Source organism: Neolamprologus brichardi, unplaced genomic scaffold, assembly GCF_056152115.1.
Source record: "Neolamprologus brichardi isolate AB-2024 unplaced genomic scaffold, ASM5615211v1 NODE_ptg000033l+_length_6344489_cov_1, whole genome shotgun sequence".
NCBI lineage: Eukaryota > Metazoa > Chordata > Actinopteri > Cichliformes > Cichlidae > Neolamprologus > Neolamprologus brichardi.
In genome coordinates, this window is record NW_028270137.1 from 4,545,416 (window position 1) to 4,561,593 (window position 16,178).

The window sequence follows — 16,178 nt, forward strand, 5'->3', positions numbered from 1 at the left end:
GCACCAGTGGCGGTCCTAGCCTGTTTGGCACCCCGGGCGAACACTCCCTCTGGCGCCCTCCACACACACACACACACACACACACACGCACACACAAACACACACACACACACACACACAAAACATATTAAGGATTGTACATTAACATAAAGCTGTTGTACACACACACACACACACACACAAACTTGACCAACACTGGTGGGTCCTGTGTCACATACCCCGAGTCCTAAAGTGTAAATTTATTTTCTTACTCTTCTTATATTTATTGTCTGTTTACTTGCACTGCTGTAACTGGAGCCTCGTCATCTCGTCTCTCTATATACTGGACTGTATGTAGTGGGGATGACAATAAAGTTTACTTTGACTTCAGCAGCGAGCAGGCGCACCGAGGGCTCTCGCGCTCACTTTTCGCATACAGAATTTCGAAAAAACATCGGTGCAAATTATAAGTCTGTATCATGATGTCTGGTGTTTTCGTGTTTGTTTGTTTTGTTTTTATTTTGTTTTATTTTGCGAGTTGGTTATTAGATGCTGCTCCAGCCACATGAGAATCCCCCGCCGCCCCGCCCTCTCCTCCCTGTGCTGCAAGCAGCAGGCGCACCTCGCAAGCGGAGGGCGCCCTTACTCCCAGCAAATGGGCGATAGAAAACCGATCGGTGCCTGTGACATTCCCACTATGTCACAGGCTGGCCGTGATGCCGCCCCCCACCACGATGCCGCCCGTTGCATTAATTAACATCCATTTAACGCTGCGACCCAGGGGTAGACAGGGGTAGAGTTTCCAGGAACAGAGTTCGTACTATATGCGGTAAGCTGCGCAGCAAAACAGGGTTCCTGCTGCGATGAGGCATTGCTTTCCATGCTTTTAGGTGGGAGCTTGGGTGGTAAACACAGTGGGTTGTGGGGATTAATCCAGCTCCGACAAGTCTCAGGCGGATCTTACCACTAGCAGCCCAGGAATAAAGCCCCCGAAGACGACGGAGCAGGACAAGAAAGCCGGCTCTCTTCCCCCGCTTCCTCCGACGAGGCCTCTGAAGCAAAATTGAGCTGACCGGCAAGAGTGCAGGTGAACCGGGTGCTGCGTCACGCTCAAGCGGCGGTGGGAAAACAACGTCGTATCGTTGACTCTGAAAGTTATCCATAGCAGATTTGATCGCCAGTAACGCATGGCGATCATAAATCCGAAGGGAGATGACACCGGACAAAACTAGCAAGAACACTTGCATAACATATAAAGTAAACAAACACATGGACGGAGGCAGCGGCACAGCCAAACACAGGCGCCATCTTGCTTCTCCAATACGTGGCACTGTCAATGTCAATGTGTTGAGTTTTGCCTCCCCTTGTCTTGTCATGTCTGATGAGTCCCAGCTGTGCTCTCCTCCTGTTTCACATTCCCTAATCACCTCAGTATGTATTTAAGCCCTGTGTTTTTCCCTGCTAGTTGTTGCGTCCTCCACGTTTGCTGTGTGCATATTCTTCGTCGTCTACCTTCAGGTCAATGGCAAAGTCATATGCATCTCCAGTCTAGTTAGTTTAAGTTGTTGTTTATGTATTGCCAAGTGAGTCTCACCACCAAATTAAGCTGCCGTTTAAGTTAATGTTTTGTCTCCGAGTCCTGCACTTGGGTCCAGCCACTGACAGCCACACAGCTCATCGTGACAGAAGGACGCAACCATAACATGGACCCAGCGGACTCACCTCACCGAGAAAGAGAGGTGGACCTTGCTCGCATCCTCGGACTGATGACTCGCATTAGCCACGCCTCAGATTTGCAGACATTCTCAGTCGGGCTGAATGCAATACAAGCCATATTCGACGGAAATCCTCACCTGCGCCAGCTCTCTATAGCTTCGGAGTTCAGCCGTTCGCTGACCCAGGCTAAGGAGGCAGCCAAAACCCGGGAGCTGGCCCAATTCACCCTCATCTCCTCGTCCACTCCGCCTCAGTCACAGCGAGCAAGCCCTCTCACACCGCCGCAGCGGACGGAGATTTCTTCAGCTCCGCTGCAGCAGCTGCAGTCGCAGCATCAGACTCTTTCCTCCCTCACGTCTGGTCCCGACCACCCCTCACCTGCCTCATGCCTGGCAGGAATGTGGTCGGAGGATGAGGGCCTGGTCACCGTTGCTCCAACACCTTCCGTTTCCTCTGCTGCTCCCGTTTCCAAAAGAAAGCAGCGTTCTCGTCGTCACCGTCCCTCACCGAGTCCAGTTCATGCTTTGAACAGCTGGACGTGGTGAGTGAAAAGATCAATTTTCAAACGGCTTCTTCCACGCGGGGAACTTTAAGCTCAGAGGCAGTGAATCCAGAGTCAGTTAACTTTTTGACTGTTAACTCTGAGTCTGTAAGGATAGAAACTGATGATCCCAAGATGGCTGACTCTGAGGTTGCTTTTTGGGACTCTGAGCATTCTAATGATCCATTTTTTGTTTCCTCCAATTTTGAGAAAATTCAGGAGTCAAATGACCTTATTTCACCAGAGTTGAATGAAGTTTTGTGTTCTGTAAATAAGAGTGTAGTTTCTGGATGTAACTCTGAAAAAACTGGAGTTTCTGTTTTCACTTCTGTGCCAAGTTATGTTGATCCTGAGCCACGTGTTTTTGGATCAGTTAATAGTACAAGGAAGGCTTCGGTAGTGCTAATTAATAGTGAGCTTTCAGATGTAGATTACATGTGTGAATATGTAATGGAATTTTCTGACTTGGACAATCATAATCTCACTCAGGACATTAAAAATGCTGTTTAAAAGACTATTTGCTGCTCTGCTCAAAAGACAATGTCTCCTACTGCTAAATTAAACAGGGACAGTTCAATTTCCCAGCCAAATTCCATCTATGCTGTTCAGGCAACACCTCATGAGACTGTTGTTGTTGTTGCTTCACCCATGTGTTACGCGGCTCACCAGCCAGTTCATTCTGAGGCTGCCTGTGATAAACCTCATGTTTCCATAACCTCTCCTGACTTAAATTTCACAAGCCCAGAGTATGCTCATTCAAAGACTGTTTGTGTTGCTCATTGAGAACTCTTCAAGACTGTGCGTTCTGTGATTGTCCAGGTTAAGAGCAACAAGGTGTCACCTGCTGTTAACAAGCTGGCAAAAATACTTGGCTTGAACACTGCAGAGTTGGTTGCTCAAGTTAGAGTTTCGGTTCCACGATCATGTCTGTATAACTCTGTGCGCCATGCTTTTCAGCCAGTAGCCCTGGAAACTTTGTGTGCAACTTCCCAGGCTGCGTTTTGTAAGACTGTGTTTAATGTTGCTTCGCACCCAGTTTATTCAGACACGGCTTGTATGATTTCTCCAGCACCTGTGACTGCCCCTGAACTCACCTTTCCTAAGACTGCTAATGTCAACCTGGATGACTTAAGAGTAGCAGTTTTACCAAGGTCAGCCTGCACTAAGTCTCGGTTTTCTAGAACCATGTCTGGTACCATAAACCTGGTTTTCCCCGTGACTGTTACAGCTCCTCTGCTCTGCTCTCCGCCTCCAGTTCCAGTTCCCAGGGCAGCTCGGGCCCAGCTTTCCCTTGCATCCATACCAGCTCATTGGGTGGGGGTGGCTGAGGTCCAGCTGATCTGTCCTTCATTTCCCAGGCAAACCATGGCTCTGTTCATCCCTGCACCCGTACCTGTTCCTTGGGTGGGGATGGCGCCGGTCGCCGGTCGTTGCCTGTGCCTGTTCTGGTTCCCCGTGTGAGGGCAACTGAGACCCTGCTCACTCCTGCACCCGTTTCAGTTCCTCGGGTGGGAGCAGCGGCGGTCCAGTTAGCTCCTGCACCCACACCGGCCCCCAGGGTAAAGGCAGCCAGAACACAGCTCTTCCCTGGACCTGTATCTGTTGTTCAGGTGGGGATGGCTGGTTTTCGGCCAGACCCAGTACCCATCCCTGTTCCCCGGAGAAGAGATGCTGAGAGTCGGTTACCAGCTCTGTTGCAAGCTCCAACCATCACTACCACCAGCACAACCATCATCACAACCACCACTACAACTTCTGTTTCAGTCAACTGCCCAGCCGGTAACTCAGCAATTAGTGCAAGCACCAATTCAGCTACCTATGCAGCCAGGGGTCCCACTTGCCTCTGGCCCTGCATCTGCTCCAGCTGGAGGGCCCGAGGAGCCTGTCCAGCCTCAAGTCACATTGGCTGGGGGTTCAGGAGAACCCAGCCAGCTTCCTGCTATGTCGGCTGGAGGGCCCGAGGAGCCCGTCCAGCACCACGCCTCGTCAGCTGGGGGTTCGGGAGAACCTAGCCAGCATCAAGTCTTGTCTGCTGACGGTCCAGGGAGGTCCGTTCAGCCACCGCCTGCAGCATCACCGCCTGCAGCATCACCGCCTGCAGCATCACCGCCTGCAGCATCACCGCCTGCAGCATCACCGCCTGCAGCATCCGCATCACTCAGTAACAGCACCTTTTTAATATTATTGACTATATTTTATAGTCACATTTACATGAAATGTCAAACAATCACAGAGTAACACTGAACTAAACAATCAATGGAATTTGAGTTGTTCTTCTTTGTTCTTTATATTTGATTTATTGCAAGCAGCGGGAGTAAAAGCTAAAGAAAAAATACGAAAGATATGAACGAATCTCTGCTCTTACAGTTTTTATTGTGCCATAATGTCTCCTTTGAAACTGTCCTCTTGCTCGTCTTTTGGATGCTCACCTCTTCTTCACCTTTCCTGTTCCTTTCACCAAACTGCTGCACTCTTGTTCTCTGCTCTCGCCTCCTGTTCTGGTTATAATTAGAATGCAGTCAGCATGTGCCAAACAAACTCCCCCCAAATCTATCATGTTTGATATGATGACATGATGATGATTTTAACATCTTATTTATGCACTTATTTAATGCACTGAGCAAGTTCATGCCATAAGAGCTAAATAGCCATCAAAGAAAATCCTGAATGCCTAATACAGGACAGGCCAACATTATCACGTGTTGACAATATGTGATTAGAAAATGAATTAAGAATAATTGAAAGTGCTGTCACATTGGGGAATCGATCCGGGCCCTCCAGCTCCCGAACTGGAAATACTAAACACTAAACTCTTAAACATCCCAGGGAGGTGAGGCAATGTCCATGGCAGGCACACACACCGTCCTCTTCTACTCAGTCTGCGACTCACTCAGTCCAATCCAGAATGGTTCTGCGTGATCTCTGTCAAACAACCCCTGCATAAAATCCATAAAGTGTCTCTCCATCTCAGGGCGTTTGTTTAATGTGCGGCGCAGCGACTCTAAGCGACTTAGTGCTTGGTGTCTGTTGTTTGGGAGGCGGGTCGTCGGTGTACGGAAAGGAAGTGGAGCTGTCCAGCTATTTGCATCGTCTTGGTAAAAGTCTCTTTCCATTATTTCCAGAAAGACTTGGTCCTCAAGGGAAGGGGCTAGCTCTTCGTCCTTTTCACTTTGCTGGAATATGTGTGTCCCTATTTGACATGAACTGCGAGTGTCCCAGGATTTGTTGTGTGACTGCTCTTTGACATGAAAGCTGTTCTGACAGGGTGTTAGGAGACTTTGACGCCCGTTCTCTAGAACACTCGTTCTGTATGTGCCTATGATGGCTGGCTTATGGGCTCCTCCTAAGAATACATCACCTACAATAACCCACCCAAGTGCAAGTCTCTGGGCAAATGGAGCTTTGACTGGTCCATTCACTCGTTCATACACTTTGTGCACTTGTATTATGTCTCGGCCTAACAGCAACATAATCTTGGCCTCAGGGTCTAGGGGCTGCATATGATCTGCTAGGTGTTTGAGGTGCGGATGGGCTAGAGCAATCTCTTGCATTGGGATTTCATTCTTGTTGTCTGGGAGTGAGTCACACTCGAGCAAAGAAGGCGGAGGAGAGCTGAACTGGCCATCAACGGACTGAGGTTCTCAGCTAAGCGGCCATTTGTGACTTCGCTAATGACCTATTGCTCTGGTCATCTATGATAGCGTAAACCTTGACTTTTTTGTCTGGATGCCCCTTTGGATAAATGTAGGCTTGACATATTTTTGAGCAGGAACACCCCCCACATAAGTCCCCACAAACTTGAGTGCATGCTGAGCTAGTCTCCAAGTCTAGGCTACTCTCACCACCATGCTCCTCCCTGTCCTGGTCTGGGGCAATGTTTTGAGCTTTTGTGTTTTGTGTCCATGGAGCTGGACCTGCATGCAGCGCTGCAACGTGTTTGTTGCTGTTGCACTCTAGGCAAGTAATCTCTTCCTTACAGTCTTTAGCTTGGTGAGCTGAGGAATCGCAGCACCTAAAACAGATGCTGTGTTCTCTGAGGTATGCCTTACGCTCATCTAGTGTCTTTTCACTGAAACCTCTACACTTACTTAACGGGTGCGATTTCTTGTGGATGGGACACAGTTTGTTTGTGAACTCACTTGTGCTGCCTAAGCTTGGTTTGTGAGTTTTGTTTACCTCTGTTTTGTGGATGGCAACAGGCGGTCTTGACTTGACAAATCTGGTATAGTGGTTGTCGTGAGTTATTGGATAGGATGTGGGACCTGATACAGTAGACTTAAAACCAGGGTCATTTCTCATTTTCGCTTCATCTTGTATAAAGCGACAGAAGAATGAGAATGGAGGGAAATATACATAATGTCTCTGCTTGTATTTAGTCCCCTCTGACATCCACCTGTGTTGAAGATTTGTTGGCAACTTATCAACTATTGGGGCAATGCCATGTGATGTGTCCAAATACACTAGCCCAGGTAAAGAGCCGTCTGGTTTGGCTGAATCAATTTCAGAAAGTAGGTTGCCAAGTTCTCTGAGATTCTGTGGGTCTTTGTTTGACACTCTAGGAAAGCGTTCAAGTCTGTCAAGGAGCGACTTCTCAATAGCCTCTAGAGTGCCATAACATTCTTGTAGCCGTGTCCAAACTCGACGTAGGCCCTCTGCTGGATTGTTGAGATGGACAGAGCGTATACGTTTGGCATGCTTAGACGACTCTTCTCCCAGCCACCGGGTGAGCAAATCTAACTGTTCGCTATATATGTGATGCAATAATACAGATTACTATTAGGAGAAGAATGAAACATTTCATAGTGCAGTTGTTGGGTGTTAATAGGTATTAACAGGTATTGCACACTGATATATGTAAAGACCCCAGTTTGTGCATATGTGGTGTACATTCACTGCTGTTGTGCAGTGTACAGGCTGACAGCAGCTGGAGGGAAAGGCCTCCAAAATCTCCCCTTTGCACACTGTGGGTGCAGCAGCCTATCACTGGAGGGAAAACAGTGTGTTAGTGTTGTCAGGGTGGCCTGTATGGGGTGGGAGCTGTTAACTCAGAAACTAGTCTTACTTGTTATCATCTATCGTCCACCTGGGCCTTACACAGAGTTTCTGTCTGATTTCTCAGACTTTATATCTAATTTAGTTGTGAGCTCAGATAAAATAATTATTGTGGGTGATTTTAACATCCATGTAGATGCTAAAAATGACAGCCTCAACATGGCATTTAACCTGTTATTAGACTCAATTGGTTTCTCTTAAACTGTAAAAAAATCCACCCACCACTTTAATCACACTCTAGATCTTGTTTTAACATATGGCATAGAAACTGAACATTTAACAGTGTTTCCTGAAAACCCTCTCCTGTCTGATCATTTCCTGATAACATTTACATTTACAATAATTGATTACACAGCAGTGGAGAGTAGACTTTATCAAAGTAGATGTCTTTCTGAAAGCGCTGTAACTAAGTTTAAGAATATAATCCACCCACTGTTATCATCGTCAATGCCCTGTACCAACACAGAGCAGAGTAGCTATCTGAACGCTACCCCAACAGAGGTCGATTATCTGGTTAATAATTTCACCTCCTCACTACGTACGACTCTGGATACTGTAGCTCCAGTGAAAACTAAGGTCTCTAATCAGAAGTACCTGACTCCGTGGTATAATTCTCAAACACGTACCCTAAAGCAGATGACTCGTAATCTGGAGAGGAAATGGCGTGTCACAAATTTAGAGGATCATCATTTAGCCTGGAGAAATAGTTTGTTGCTTTATAAGAAAGCCCTCCGCAAAGCCAGAACATCTTACTATTCGTCACTGATTGAAGAAAATAAGAACAACCCCAGGTTTCTCTTCAGCACTGTAGCCAGGCTGACAAAAAGTCAGAGCTCTTTTGAGCCAACCATCCCTTTAACGTTAACTAGTAATGACTTCATGAACTTCTTCACAAATAAAATTTTTATCATTAGAGAAAAAATGACCAATAATCATCCCACAGATGTAATATTATCTACAGCTACTCTTAGTACCATTGATGTTAAGTTAGACTCTTTTTCTCCAATTGATCTTTCTGAGTTAACTTCAATAATTACTTCCTCCGAACCATCAACGTGTCTTTTAGACCCCATTCCTACAAAACTGCTCAAAGAAGTCCTGCCATTGATTAATTCTTCGATCTTATATATGATCAACCTATCTCTAATAATCGGCTATGTACCACAGGCCTTCAAGGTGGCTGCAGTTAAACCTTTACTCAAAAAGCCATCTCTAGACCCAGCAGTCTTAGCTAATTATAGGCCAATCTCCAACCTTCCTTTCATATCAAAAATCCTTGAAAGAGTAGTTGTCAAACAGCTAACAGACCATCTGCAGAGGAATGGCTTATTTGAAGAGTTTCAGTCAGGTTTCAGAGCTCATCACAGCACAGAAACAGCTTTAGTAAAGGTTACAAATGATCTTCTTATGGCCTCTGACAGTGGACTCATCTCTGTGCTTGTCCTAGTAGACCTTAGTGCAGCATTCGATACTGTTGACCATAATATCCTTTTAGAGCGATTAGAACATGCTGTGGGTATTACAGGTACTGCACTGCAGTGGTTTGTATCATATCTATCTAATAGACTCCAATTTGTGCATGTAAATGGAGAGTCCTCTTCACACACTGAGGTTAATTATGGAGTTCCACAGGGTTCAGTGCTAGGACCAATTCTGTTTACATTATACATGCTTCCCTTAGGCAGCATCATTGGAAGACATAGCATACATTTTCACTGCTATGCAGATGACACCCAGCTCTATCTGTCCATAAAGCCAGATAACAAACACAAATTAGTTAAACTGCAGGAATGTCTTAAAGACATAAAGACCTGGATGGCCGCTAACTTTCTGCTTATCAATTCAGATAAAACTGAGGTTATTGTACTCGGCGCTGAAAAGCTTAGAAATATGGTATCTAACCAGATTCTTACTCTGGATGGCATTACCTTGGCCTCCAGTAACACTGTGAGGAACCTTGGAGTCATTTTTGACCAGGATATGTCCTTCAACGCAGATATATAACAAATATGTAAGACTGCGTTCTTCCATTTGCGCAACATCTCTAAAATTAGAAATATCCTGTCTCAGAGTGACGCTGAAAAACTAGTTCATGCATTTATTACTTCCAGGCTGGACTACTGCAATTCATTATTATCAGGATGTCCAAAAAACTCACTGAAAAGCCTTCAGCTAATCCAAAATGCTGCAGCAAGAGTACTGACAGGGACTAGAAAGAGAGAGCATATTTCTCCTGTTTTGGCTTCCCTTCATTGGCTTCCTGTTAAATCCAGAATTGAATTCAAAATCCTGCTCCTCACATACAAGGTCTTAAATAATCAGGCCCCATCTTATCTTAATGACCTTGTAGTACCATATCACCCTATTAGAGCACTTCGCTCTCGCTCTGCAGGCCTACTTGTTGTTCCTAGAGTATTTAAAAGTAGAATGGGAGGGAGAGCCTTCAGTTTTCAGGCCCCTCTTCTGTGGAACCAGCTTCCAGTTTGGATTCGGGAGACAGACACTATCTCTACTTTTAAGATTAGGCTTAAAACTTTCCTTTTTGCTAAAGCATATAGTTAGGGCTGGACCAGGTGACCCTGAATCCTCCCTTAGTTATGCTGCAATAGATGTAGGCTGCCGGGGGATTCCCATGATGCATTGAGTTTTTCCTTTTTCCTTTCCAGTCACCTTTCTCGCTCACTATGTATTAATAGACTTCTCTGCATTGAATCATATATGTTATTAACCTCTGTCTCTCTTCCACAGCATGTCTTTTATCCTGTCTTCCTTCTCTCACCCCAACCGGTGGCAGCAGATGGCCCCGCCCCTCCCTGAGCCTGGTTCTGCCGGAGGTTTCTTCCTGTTAAAAGGGAGTTTTTCCTTCCCACTGTCGCCAAAGTGCTTGCTCATAGGGGGTCATATGATTGTTGGGTTTTTCTCTGTATCTATGAAGCGCCTTGAGGCAACTTTTGTTGTGATTTGGCGCTATATAAATAAAATTGAAATTGATAAATAAATTGAAACACAAGCACTTATTTGAATTCTGAATATAGTAAGTGCTCATTATTGCTGTATTGTTGATGTCTTCTACAGCCAACAATCACTGTAAAATTTCAGTGATACATTAAATTATGCATTATGCACTGAGCAGTTGACATACTCTGACACGCATTAAGCAGTTATAATACTCTGAATCGCAGAAAAACAGAAAAAAGAAAGAAAACTTATCTTAAAAATCTGTAGGGTTGTTTTCTCTGAGACATGTTGGAATCTGTAAGCAGTTACTCCGAAAAGGATCCAGATGTTTCAAAATACTTCTCTGGCGAACGTTTCAATTCTGTGAACATAAATGCTGTGATTAATGGACTAAAAGTCATCGCTTCTCACCCCTATTTATGGATTCAAGGATCAAAGGATCAAATTGGTGGTAAAATTCTAAATATATGTGATGTCATAATCCTGTTAAATAGCCCAAATTTCAGACCTCATGTGAGTGCAAAAACCACAAGAACAACATAAAAAAGGAGAAAACGTACCTTAGAAACATGCCGGGATGCAGGAGACGGCAGCACTGCAGAGATGAGGACACGAATCAGTTTGGAATACACAAAACAATAAGCACAGTTGTACAGACACATACACACACTCCCAAAAACTAGCCAGCCCTCATGAGGAGGTGGCGACGCCCTCCAGGTGCGGGAAAGAAAGCAGGATAAATCAGGAGCGGGCTGCCTCACCGCTCTTTACAGTAGTGGACCGCCCCAAAGAAATCCAAACACATTAAAGTACATTTAGTTGTTTTGAGAGGTGTACTCAACACAGGACAGTGGCTGCAGGTGCTAATTGTTTTGAGTTCAAAGTAATTAAGGTTGCTGTTGCAAAGTTTGATAATAGAATCTGAAGCTGGTAATGTTCAGGGCTGCAGTACACGTGTAAAGATGAGTCTGCTTGTATGACATCATATGTGCCTTTGTGTAACTCAGTGGCAAATAAATTGGGTACCATAGCTCCATATGCCATTAGTTACTTTACAAGTGTAAGGAAAAGCAGAAGGACTTGTTTTTGGTTAAGACCAGTTAAAATGATGAATGTCTTTCATTCAGTTTCCTTGCTTGGTTTAGACACTAACTGGGCGAGCGAGGAGGACGACCACGTGGTGGCCAGAGGAGAATATGACTTTACAGCTGCTTCTCAGGAGGAGCTTTCTATGCAAGCTGGAGAGATGCTCAACCTCGCTCCTAAAGGTGATGAGCTTTTTACTGGCTGCGGGACATTTGATTCTGAGTGCTTTGACCCAAAACCTTCTATTTTTGTTTTCCTTATCTTAGAAATAACAGATGAGGGCTCTTCTTTTATGTGAGCGTGCCCCATGTTTACAACTATCTCCCTCGTGTTTAGAGCTACAGCCCCGTGTGCGTGGCTGGCTCCTGGCCAGCGTGGACGGTGAGACCACCGGCTCGTCCCAGCAAACTACGTTAAGATCCTCAGCAAGAGAAGAGACCGCCGGGCCACAGATGTGGAGAGGCTCGCTCAGGCCCAGCAGGCGAACACGCAGGCACCCCAAACAACCTCAGCTGCACAAATCTGTGTCTCTCCTGCAGCCCATAAACGTACAGCATCTACCCGCATCATGTACAGTACATGAATGACCCATCTCGTCAGATTCATTAGGCTCAGCTGTGTCCCCCTCCTGTGTTTCCTCGTTTCCCTCTGTGTGTATTTATAGTAGTGATGGCCAAACAAAGCTTTCTGAAGCTTGTGTTGAAAAACGATTCATTACTGGAAGCTTTTTAACACAGTCCTCTGTGGTGACATCTGCTGGTCAAAAATATGAAGAGCAGCTTGAATCTACAGAAAAACTGAACTGCTTCATTATGATTGCCCACTCTGCAGAGTGGAATTCACAATTCACAATTCACAATTGGACGTCACTGATCACGTGACTGTGGCCAAACGAATCGAGCATCGACAGAGTGCTTCTGAAGCGGTGTGTTGGTGTTTTTGACACGCGCCGGAGCGTCAGCTTCAAGCGGGCCATCACTAATTTATAGCATTCGTCCTCTTGTGTGCGTTACTGGTCCGTCTGTGTTCCTCCATGCTGTTTTTCCTGCTTGTCATCCTTCGTGTTTTAACTCCATTCCCTCGTGTCCAGGTTTCTTATCTGGTTCTCAGCTTTCCCAGTTTAGGTTTTCCTAGTTTTGTTTCTCGCCTCCCTCGCCTTTGTTTGTATGTCACTCTCCATAAATAAAGCTCACTCACATCAGCAGTGCCTGCATCTTGGGTCCTCCATTCATAACTCAACACGCAAACCCTGACATTTATTGTGTAGTTACTAGAGATGGACCGATCCGATATTACGTATCGGTATCGGTCCGATACTGACCCAAATTACTGGATCGGATATCGGCGAGAAATAAAAAATGTAATCCGATCCATTAAATATCAAAGAGAAGCGAGTCTGGCATTGATATTTGACATCACAACAGAGAGACTGGATGTGATGTCAGACCCCTCTAAATCGTGTAATTTACAGATATTTAATTCCAATGATTTGACTGCATCATTGTGTCTTTGAGTTATGACCCAAACTCTCTTTCAACTTTGTGAATAAATTCACGTCCCCCTGTGACCTCATAATTACACCACAGTTCAGATGGGATGAATGAGTCATGAGGTCACACCAACAGTGACAACATCAGCAGTGACATCACTAAAGTTGCCAGGTGAGTCAATAAATAGAACTCGTGACGTGGAGCAGGTATCGCCGTTTTGGACAATGCCACGACACAGGTATAGACGCAAACGCTCTTCTCGCCCCGTTCGCAGACGCAGGAGAGCCCACAAGGCCTCGGGTGTCCGCAGACGTGGGAGAAGATACCGTCGCAGACATTAGACAATCTCAATAAACATGTAGGATGAACATCAAAATGTGGTCCAATCAAGTTTTTTTTAGATAATATATGTTGTTGTTGTTTTCTGTTTGTTATCAATGTTGTGAAAAAAGTTAAGCTTAGTAAGCCATCAAGCACTGATTACTCGTAGAAGAGCACCAATAGGAGACAGAACTAATTGGTCCTTCAAAACCGTTCAACTTAGAAAAACCATTCAAACACCGTTAGATTCCTCTTCTTTTGGACATGACTGCTTCTATTTTTCTCATTTTTAGCATTTATATTTTTAATTTTATTCAACTTTATTCAACAAAAATTTCCCATGTATTTGAATGGGAGAATCTTCAAATTTTCATTAAACTTACTCATTTTTCAAATCTAACTACTTCCACATACATTGACGTAGAGTCACCATTCAAACTTTAAAACGAAGACAAGCCATTCAACTATTAAACTTGTATTTATCTTTTCAATATCTATTATACTTTTTCTTCAGTTCCAGTTTAAGTTTCATCCTTTTTTTCAGCAATTTCAGAGTTTATAATGGGTGTGTATGGGACGGAATGTTGGCGCTAGAGTGAGACAGCTCAACTGCTAGAGTGAGAGGAGGGTTGGGATTAATCTTAAAATCTTTTCTTAAAACTGCTGTTGTGTCCACAATGTTCTCTCTACTGCCATCATTTTACCCTCAAAACGTAGCCATCGCTGTCCTCTTTCATCCAATGTGTTTATTATTGTAATAGGTGTTATGGTTCTTTCATAAATGTCACCAATGCACAGCCTCCTCCCTCCAGCTCTTCCATAGACTCTAATGTTAAAAAGGCTCAGAAAGTTCGTTTGAAAATCTGAAGTACAGGCTGTCTTTACACTGTCACCACGTCCATATAATAAACTCCACAGGCATGAAAACTGAGAATTTGGTAGACTAGACATTGCTGCCGCTCACGGTGAAAGGATTTTGTCAATACGACTTGTACTTTTCATTTGTTTCGGGCTGACGTTTCTCTTCATTTTAAGCAGCAAAAGTGAGGCGCATGTCTGTGTCGCGTGTATGGAGCCATTGGGTGCAGTCACTATAGCAACCAGGCTCATACCTGCCTGCTTAACGAGCTCTGTCTCACTCTGCCAAGATTCATCTTAAACACTTCTCTTTCAACTGCTGCTGTGTCTACAGTGTTTGCTCTACAGCCATCATTTTACCCTCAAAATGTCGCCATCGTTGTTCTCTTTCCAACACTGTGTCTTTCAAAGCTCAGACATTTAAAATTTTTAAACTATGTGGATCCAAGTGGAGGGATCACATTTTAGTCATTCAGTGATTCAAAGAATAGGAACTTTTAATATTCATTCAGATGTTTTCTTACTCTAAATTGTGTTTTCTCATTTCTTAGGTTTTTCTGATTTACATTTAAAACATTTTCAGCTATTTTCCAACTTCTTCTGTGTAAATGTCAGCTTTTAGCAGTTCAGCACTTTGGTTTTCAGGTTAAAAACTCTATATTTTCCAGGTCATTCAACATTTTTAGCTTAATATTCAGTAATTAATTCATTTCAGTGCATACATTCAGATTCAAGCATTCACACTGCAGTTTCTTCAGGAAATGCACTTTCTAGTATATGTTGTTGTTGTTTTGTGTGTGTTTGTTGTCAATGTTGTGAAAAACGTTAAGCTTAGTAAGCCATCAAGCACTGATTACTCGTAGAAGAGCACCAATAGGAGACAGAACTAATTAGAAGGTGTTATTATTCAGTCTGTACATCGAATAGAAGGCACTAACCACAAGGTGATCTTCAATGCATCTCTGTGTGAATGTGAACGGGGCGAGAAGTGATGACTTCATGATCTTCTTCACAAATAAAATTTTTATCATTAGAGAAAAAATTACCAATAATCATCCCACAGATGTAATATTATCTACAGCTACTTGTAGTTCCATTGATGTTAAGTTAGACTCTTTTTTTCCAATCGATCTTTCTGAGTTAACGTCAATAATTACTTCCTCCAAACCATCAACGTGTCTTTTAGACCCCATTCCTACAAAACTGCTCAAAGAAGTTCTGCCATTGATTAATTCTTCGATCTTATATATGATCAACCTATCTCTAATAATCGGCTATGTACCACAGGCCTTCAAGGTGGCTGCAGTTAAACCTTTACTCAAAAAGCCATCTCTAGACCCAGCAGTCTTAGCTAATTATAGGCCAATCTCCAACCTTCCTTTCATATCAAAAATCCTTGAAAGAGTAGTTGTCAAACAGCTAACAGATCATCTGCAGAGGAATGGTTTATTTGAAGAGTTTCAGTCAGGTTTCAGAGCTCATCACAGCACAGAAACAGCTTTAGTGAAGGTTACAAATGATCTTCTTATGGCCTCTGACAGTGGACTCATCTCTGTGCTTGTCCTTCTTGACCTTAGTGCAGCATTCGATACTGTTGACCATAATATTCTATTAGAGCGATTAGAACATGCTGTAGGTATTACAGGTATTGCACTGCAGTGGTTTGTATCATATCTATCTAATAGACTCCAATTTGTGCATGTAAATGGAGAGTCCTCTTCACACACTGAGGTTAATTATGGAGTTCCACAGGGTTCAGTGCTAGGACCAATTCTGTTTACATTATACATGCTTCCCCTAGGCAGCATCATTAGAAGACATAGCATACATTTTCACTGCTATGCAGATGACACCCAGCTCTATCTGTCCATGAAGCCAGATAACACACACCAATTAGTTAAACTGCAGGAATGTCTTAAAGACATAAAAACTTGGATGGCCACTAACTTTCTGCTTCTCAACTCAGATAAAACTGAGGTCATTGTACTCGGCGCTGAAAAGCTTAGAAATTTGGTATCTAACCAGATTCTTACTCTGGATGGCATTACCTTGGCCTCCAGTAACACTGTGAGGAACCTTGGAGTCATTTTTGACCAGGATATGTCCTTCAACGCACATATTAAACAAATATGTAAGACTGCGTTCTTCCATTTGCGCAACATCTCTAAAATTAGAAA